Here is an 8406-nt window from a genome sequence, read left to right on the forward strand (position 1 = left end):
GTCAGTTTAAGCCCAGTCACGTATATAATTGTTCAAAAAGGGGACGTTTCATTATGTTCTCTGACGAGTCCACGTTCACAAATTATGGTGCAGTGAATCGCCATAACGTGAACTACTGGGCCGCAGACAATCCTCGGTGGGTAGGACCTGCCGACCGTCAACGTAGGTAGTCTATTAATGTATGGTGTGGAATCCTTGGGGATGAAATTATCGGTCCACACTACCTCCCAGGTACACTGACAGGTGAGTTATAACGCGCGTTTTAACCTAACCTAACCTAACCTAACCTAATCTAATTATAGTCGACAGTTTGGGTGGTCTCCTTGAATATGTGTGTCTTCACACGAGAGTCCATATGTGCATGCAGCGCGATGGTTACCCAGCCCATTCTGCACGTGCTGTTGTGGAATAACTAAACAACAGGTTTGCAGGAAGGTGGTTGGAACGCCATGGTCCTCATTCATGGCCCACAAGGTCGCCCTATTTAACACCATTAGATTTCTTTTTGTGGGGACATCTAAAGGACCGTGTTTATGTCACTGAGCCCACTTCCTCAGATGGTCTACAAAGGCGCATCGAGGACGCTTGTTGCTCCGTGACACCCGCAATGTTACAGCTCGTCCGCAGATCCTTTAGAAGGGGCATTCAGGAACATGGACACACATTTGAACACCTCCTTTAAATCAACTTACCACCGCCAGAACATCCGGCCATGTTTTATGTACAGCGTGTGGTATCTGCCCCTGAAACTTTGAAGGGGTGTAACTAAAAGTGATAGGAATGTAATTTAAATTGATGTATCCACAGCTGGTGTTACTGATTCCAGTGCGTGATAGAAACAACTACTGTTCCTTTTGTTCTACAATATTACTTTTATTGTAGAACAAAAGCAAACTGGTGCTTTTCATTTATTATAATGTTGTTCTACCAAGAACCGATGGAAGATTCTGTTAATATAACTACTGTTCCATTTATATAATTGTATCTTTTTGCTGCAACTCTTTGGATAATAACACAATAAACTATGTTCATAGCTCCGTAGACAGTGTAACATTTCTTATGGTGACCTACCGCAATAAATATTTCCGTCGCCTATTATTTCGTAACTTACAGAGGCAAACACATTTAGTGAAACACCCTGTGTGTGTGTGTGTGTGTGTGTGTGTGTTTGTGTGTGTGGGCAGCTACAACAGTATTTCTCTGCTGAAGAATTCAAAGACAGTACATTGTTTTCAACGAATGTTAGAGATTCCTCTTGCCAGTATGCCAAAGAAGCGTTTCGTTGAAAAGTGAGTGTTCCTGGAGAGATTAACGACATGAGTAAGCAGCAGAGCTAATTAACTACTATGGCATTCCCATTTCCTATCGAAATAAGAGTGGCATTTTACAAGTGGTTACCAACTGTGACACAGAAATAACTGTTGGATCCTTACTTACAGACTCAGCGTATTTGTTCATTGTTCATGAAAATTCCGCAAATGGACCGCATTCTCCCGTAACCACTGAGGGAAACATAACAGGCGTTACACTGCCGGCCGATGGATATTCAGTAAACACTGCTGTTATTTTCTGCCCGCGCTGAAGTCACAGCTCTCATAAAAAAAAGCGCTACAGAATAACCGACGCAATTACCGACCGTTATTCCATTTTTATTTTCATTTTTCCCCCATTCGCTTCCGGACATTTGCAACGCGTTCGAAAGAGCGCGGGATTATATTATGAATGGAAATAATCGGATGTTTCCGGTTTACGGGGAGATTAACTGGAATTGCGGCACTGGCTCACGTTAACGGGTCATCGGCACGCGCGTAATTCCATCGGGCGGCGGCAACCCGTTGTTGTGTAATAAGTACGTTACCGGCAGATGTGCCGCGTAAACAGGCCGACAAAAATTCGCCCCTCCCTCCCCCGGGCCTTACGAAATTCTGCGCGCTGCAGATGCCGTCGCGGGCGGAGGGGCGTGTTTTATAGTTGCCGAGAATTCTCAAAGTCTGGACGGGCGGAACCCGATGGCCGATTGGAAGGTGGTGTAGTAAACGTTGTTGGAAAGACGCAAGTCCCATAGGCGCGGAGCTGATTCTGCGTAGGTTAGGGTTTCGCACCATTTCGGTAGCAGTGACCGATTTCCGCCGCTCGCACAGAGCTCGCGGGAGTGTCAAATAGGGGGACTGGGGTTATAGCACCCCTTCACACGCAACACTATACAAAACTTGTAATCCCCCACTTTACAAAAAAGTTTAACACTGGTCGTGTTACTTATAGGAAATTTAGGCCGTCAGACTTAAAGTTACTTATTTTCCTCCAAAACATACCATAATCAGTGTACAGAGCAATGCAGTAAGAAATTCTTTCTATTACTTACTTACTGTTTATTGCTTATTTAGTCTGACCAGGTTATAGCATTAAGGCCCTCAAGTACATCTGACCGGGAACAACACATACCAAAGATATTACACAAACATTCACAATAATAACAATAACAAAAGTAATTAACAGTAATAATTATAAAAGTACTAGTAGAAAAGGGCATTAAGAATGATACGGATTAGTTTTGCATATTTGAAGCCATGTTTAGTATTACTAGAAGTGGAAGGGATAAAGAAAGTGGAGAAGATTGAAATGACAGTGACAGTGACCATTAGGAAGGAACGGCATTTAAACAAAGGACTCTGCGGACATATGGGGCCGAAAAAGATGTGGGGGAGGAGGGATTGGCGAGAGTGAGCTGCAGACTAGTATATGAGAGTGATGGCTGCCGTGATAGCAGCTGAGCCATAAACTGTCACTTGAAGTCAGGTAGGAATTATATCTTGAGGAAGACTGTTGCAAATTCAGGCTACTCATACAGAAAATGATTTAGAGATCATGACAATGTTATGTGACGGTACACAGAGGATTTTACTTTGTTGAGAACGAGTATTTCTGCTGTGCTTTCACTACAAACCGCTTGTGTGGTACAGTATCAAAAGTCTTACAGAAATCCAGAAATACGGAATCCATTTGAAATCCCTTGTTAATAGCACTCAACACTTCGTGTGAGTAAAGAGCTAGTTGTGTTTCACAAGAATAATGTTTTCTACGAGGGTTGTAACTGTAATAGTGGCAACTATTTATTTACAGCTCATACAAAATAGATACGTGTTTCAAAGTTTTACTGACCTTCAAAGTCGTCACCAGCATTGTGTATAACCCGTTGCCAGCGATGTGGAAGTCGTAGGCTACTCCAATGCCAGTTGTATTGACAGTTCGAGCGGCGCGGTCTATTGCCCGACCAATTTGTAGCAGTTCTGAAGCCAATGCCATGAAGTGTCACCTTCAGTTTATAAATCGAGTTGAACTCATTTTTGGAACACAACCTACGACCAGCTTAGAAGTGATGGCACTTTCTGCAGGACTTGACCATCATTTTTCAGGACAATGCTCAAGCACGTACAGTGCAAGCTGTTACCGATTTGTTTGACTGATGGGGCTACCAACCTACTGCACTCCCCTGACTTCAGCCCTCGTAAGTTCAACTCGATTTCTAAAGTTAAGAAAACACTTCACGGCATTCGCATGGAACTGCTAGCAGGATCTGAACGGGTCTGTTCATAGCGATTCAGTTTGAACTAACGTTCTCATACGAATGTTGGTAGGTAAAGAGAACAATGGGACATATATACTTCAATGTTAGACAACAAAGCAAGTAAATCAAGAGAAACATATTCTCTGCGTTCCGCCCCAAAGGACCACAACATGCTGACTGAGCTCCAGCAAGACAGGGACGCAGGAATTCGTGGAAGGGCTAAACCCCGCGTTACAGCATCATTAATTACGAGTATTTAACAATGAAATTCGCCAAACAGCCGTGCTATCGAGATGTTAATTTATTTTATTTTCGCTACCGATTTCGGCAATTAATTATGCCATCTTCAGGCTCCATAAAAAATAATCGATATTAGCGTATTGGGACCATTTGGTTCTGGATGTCTTGAATTCGTAGCTCAAGTGAGAAAACATTCTTACAGACGAAAAATGGAAAAGATAGATAGATTTGTGTGACTATATAAATGAAAGGATAGTAATTGCTAGATTCAGAGTTGATAGAGGACATTTATGTGTTAAAAGGAGTGCCCGCATCTCGTGGTCGTGCGGTAGTGTTCTCGCTTCCCACGCCCGGCGGGGTCAGGGATTTTCTCTGCCTCGTGATGGCTGGGTGTTGTGTGATGTCCTTAGGTTAGTTAGGTTTAAGTAGTTCTAAGTTCTAGGGGACTGATGACCATAGATGTTCAGTCCCATAGTGCTCAGAGCCATTATTTTGTTAAAAGGAGTATATGCACCTAAAGAAGGAAAACGCGAAGACTCTGAAGTGTACTATGATGGGCTACAAAAACAAGTAAAGAAATGTAATAAAGAGATTCAAATGCAAGAATTGGAAACATACCAATTGTAGATACAGTAGGCTCATTTGGTGAAATAACTTTAAATGAAAATGGAAAGTCTTATTGAGATTTTTGCTACATTAAATCAGCTAAAAATTACAAATTATCTTCTTCAGAAAGAAAGACATAAATAGATACACCTGGCGTGCACATCGTAGCTAATAAAAAAAAATAATAAACTCTCAAATTCGAGGTACTCATAAGTTTTGAGGTATTGGTATAGGCTCTGAGATCTGCCTGGTTCCTTCGAAGATTGAAATATGGGCAAGGTGGAAGAAACAAGCAAATGTAAAGAAAACCGAAAACCAAGATTTGAAATATAAAGTTCATCTTCTACAAGAAGAAAGCACAAGGAACGCATATCAACAAAGACTCGCACAGGAATTGCAAATGGTTGAAACTAAAGACAATATTGAGGAAGAACAGTAACATTAAACACAGCACTGTTGAAAATAGCTGATGAGGTACCAGTTTATTATATTTTAATTAATTAATTAATTAATTTAAGAAATTTTGTTTAAGAAAATTATCTGCTTCTTATTTATTTTTTGGTATTTTTAGTTATGATTTCCAGTGGTTTTATTTAGGTTTCAGCTTCAGTCTTTTAAAAGCTAAAGAATATAAGTCTTTGGTTTTAAGTACCACAGGAGAGCTAGATATATGTCCCGCTGATACTCCTCGTCGGAACTGCTCCACGTGAAGTCTCTAAAATGGTTATTTCGCTACGGAGATCGTTCGGCACAACTAGGTGCAATGTTGTATGATGCGTATGGATTGATGTGTCTAACTTTTTTTATAAGCGAAAAGTTTATAGCTTCTGAGATATTCTCTCGAAGAATATTGACCATGAAAAGATGCAGGCTCGCACTATCATTCCACACTGCACCTCCGATCGATTTACGTCTCGTGATATCTGAAGGATGTTTGTCAAATCTTTTATAAATTGATAAATATACACCCTGAATGCGTATTATTTTCTTGAATTAGATTGTTGTGCCACCGGCTAACTGAACATTCACGTTCGCACAACAATAACAAAATCTATGCAACATAGAACATGTCCACTCTCTGTAATCGCTTCACACAGAGTCCTCAAATATACATCTTTGGTTGATTATCCCAAAGAGATGCGCCGTAGCACGGAACGTCCATTTTCTCGCAGGCACACCTGAGTCAAAGTTTTTCACCATTTACGATCCAAGGAAAAAGTAAAGTACCAAACTGGAAAAAGGGTCTGAAAACATGTAATACAAAAATAGCTAACAATATCAAAGAAAAACAAAATGCTGATAGAGCCTTTTCACAAACACGAACAAATGAAGCCCGGATAATATGTAAGAAAAGAAATAAAACTAAGAGTGTAATAAAAAGATATCATAGTGAAACCTGAAACATTCATTGTTAATGTTTAGTTTAGAAAATGAGGCACTAAAAGCAGTAAATGATTTTTTGCTATTTGGCCAGCAGAATAAGTGACGATGGCACTACGTACCAGTTTCAGTGTGCATGAGCGTCTTCAGTAGCTGAAGGTATGTACGAAAGAAACATTCAGTAAACAAGTTAGGCAGTGATGAGAAAGAAAATCGTCCGTTCTCTTTTCAAAAGAACCATCCCGGCGTTTGCTTTTGTCGGTTTAAGAAATCCACTAAAAACCTTAATCTGGATCAAAGGACGCGTATTGAACCTGTCTCCTTCCCAATGTGGGTAATAACAGAGAACTCGAGTTTAGATACGGAAGAAACGAAGACCCCTTCGAACGAAAATGTAACACAATGGTGAGAGTAGGTGTTCGTCCTTATAGCGCTGCAGAGGACAGACAACGGCTGGCACAGCAAACGAATTCTCGATAATGTTTATAATAGACAAGCGTGACAGTCAGCACATCAATTTATCACATGCACCTCAATGTATAGCATATTTTTGTTTTTTGTAACAAATCTACAATAGCCTCTTACATAAAAGTATGTCTAAAATTTTTTTGCTAACTCCTCGTCCATGCGGGCCATTTCACTTTGGGTTTGTGGAAGGAACATTTAAATGCCTCCTTTTTTTAAATATCCATTATATTTTCTTGTTTTATGGTATGTTCTGCATCAGTGACGACCTCCTCGCTATGAATATATGATACAAAAAGTACATCACATCACGTGGAATAAAAACACAGATGGCTATAGCAGAAGACATGACACAAAACAAAACATCTAGAAATCTGGTAAAAATTTCAAGAGCTTCCAGGTAAAGAAAATTAAAACGACTACTCTACGGGGCAAAGGGGGGTGAAAATAAACTAAATAAGAAGAAAGTAGATAACAGATGAAGAATATCTGATTATTTTACATGCTCCTTACGTTGTCAAACTATAAATAAAAAATAGGGTTCTGACACGTAGCTAATTGTAATCTGATATAAGATAGTATTAGATTATCTTTGATTCGCAGTGATAGCACGTGTCCAGTTTTGCTTTGTTTATTTTTAACGTTCTTGTAGCGTTTGTGTTTCTATATCGGTACGTAGCATGACGGTTGTCGTTTCCCATGCACAGTACGAAGGTAACAAATCTTTAGTTCTAGTTAGTATTTAACAATCACAGTTTATCATAAACTTATTTTGTCGAGCAGTTGCAGGCAAATCACACTGTAGTATATATTGGACAGCAGAATCAAATAAATGTGGAACGCTACTAGCGAGTGCCACATACTTTATCGTCAGTCCGAATTGTGACGTAGGACATTTTAGTATTCTGTTAAAGACAATGAGTTGAGTCTCTGTTTACTTGGTTTATCAAATAAGAGCAAATAATGAAAGTTTCGCTTGACTTCTATTTCACAATGTCAAACAGTACAGCGCAGAACTGAAATGTGTACGTTTCATTTTCACTGTGCTGTGTAGGCAAAGAAATCCAACGGGCAACAGTGCGTCCTAACATGAATAGGAACCCGTCTAAATCTAAACTTAGAAAATTTGTAGCATACGCAATACCATTACAATTTGAAAGCAAGTACAAATAATTGTCCGCTATAACTGGTATCCGCTCGTAGTCAAACTCTGCCGTGCGGCGCCGTGGCTTAGTTGGTTAAAGCGCCTGTCTAGTAAACAGGAGATCGAGGGTTCGAATCCCTCCGGTGCCTAGCCGAAATTTTTATGTAATTTGTAAAGCATATTGAAGTTTGTACATTCTAAATAGATGGAAATATTACCAGAATCTGCCAACTATACGCTTCAAAAGTACAACCAACTTCATTAATGTGAAGTGAAATATTGAGTCTTTGTACATTCATACTAGTAGTATTACATGCGTACATAGCAACAATTGAATTTAGACGAATCCCTCTGATGCCTAGCCGAAATTTTTGTTTAGTTTGTAAGGCGTATTGAAAGTTGTACTTTCAAAATAGATGAAAATATGGGCACAATCGGGTAATTACGTGCTTCAAGTGTACAAGCAACTTTCGTAACGTAAAGTGGTTTCGGTGTTTAAGGTGGAAATACTGAGTCTTTGTACGTTCGTAGCATTAGTATTACATGCATATGTGCTTCAAACGTACAAGTAACTTTGGTAACGTAACGTGCTTTCGCGGTTTTAACGTGGAAATATTGAGTCTTTGGGCGTTCATACCAGTAGCATTACATGCATATATAGCAATCATTGAATTAGTAAAGGATGATGCTCTTTTTCACCTTCCTGTGTACTTTGTCACATGCAAGTTCTTTTAGTCGTATCAATTTTTACTAGACAGGCTTTCTAATCGCAAATTTTACCACATATCCTTACAAGTGATCCTGGAGTATCCTGTAGCATTAAGCACAATAGCCGAGAAAGAAATATGCGAAAAATGTGTTTTTTAAAGGTAGATTTACTGAAAACTGCAGAATTTCTTTCATGTTTGACCGGCTAAGGTGTGAAGAAACATAGTAATTCTACCTCGTCGTTGAGCACGGCATCTGAAAAATTGCTCTTACGATGGATGCAACACTCGCAATAAAT

At 39.7% G+C, this 8406-nt stretch overlaps 1 non-coding gene across 1 annotated transcript; it reads left to right on the top strand.

Annotated features, from left to right (window-relative positions):
• Window positions 1-7475: 7475 nt before the first annotated feature.
• Trnat-agu (transfer RNA threonine (anticodon AGU)) lies at window positions 7476-7549 on the top strand. The gene has a single exon. It is a non-coding gene; the product is annotated as a tRNA-Thr (tRNA).
• The last annotated feature ends 857 nt before the right edge of the window (window positions 7550-8406 follow it).

Source organism: Schistocerca nitens, chromosome 2 (genome assembly GCF_023898315.1).
Source record: "Schistocerca nitens isolate TAMUIC-IGC-003100 chromosome 2, iqSchNite1.1, whole genome shotgun sequence".
Classification (NCBI taxonomy): Eukaryota; Metazoa; Arthropoda; class Insecta; order Orthoptera; family Acrididae; genus Schistocerca; species Schistocerca nitens.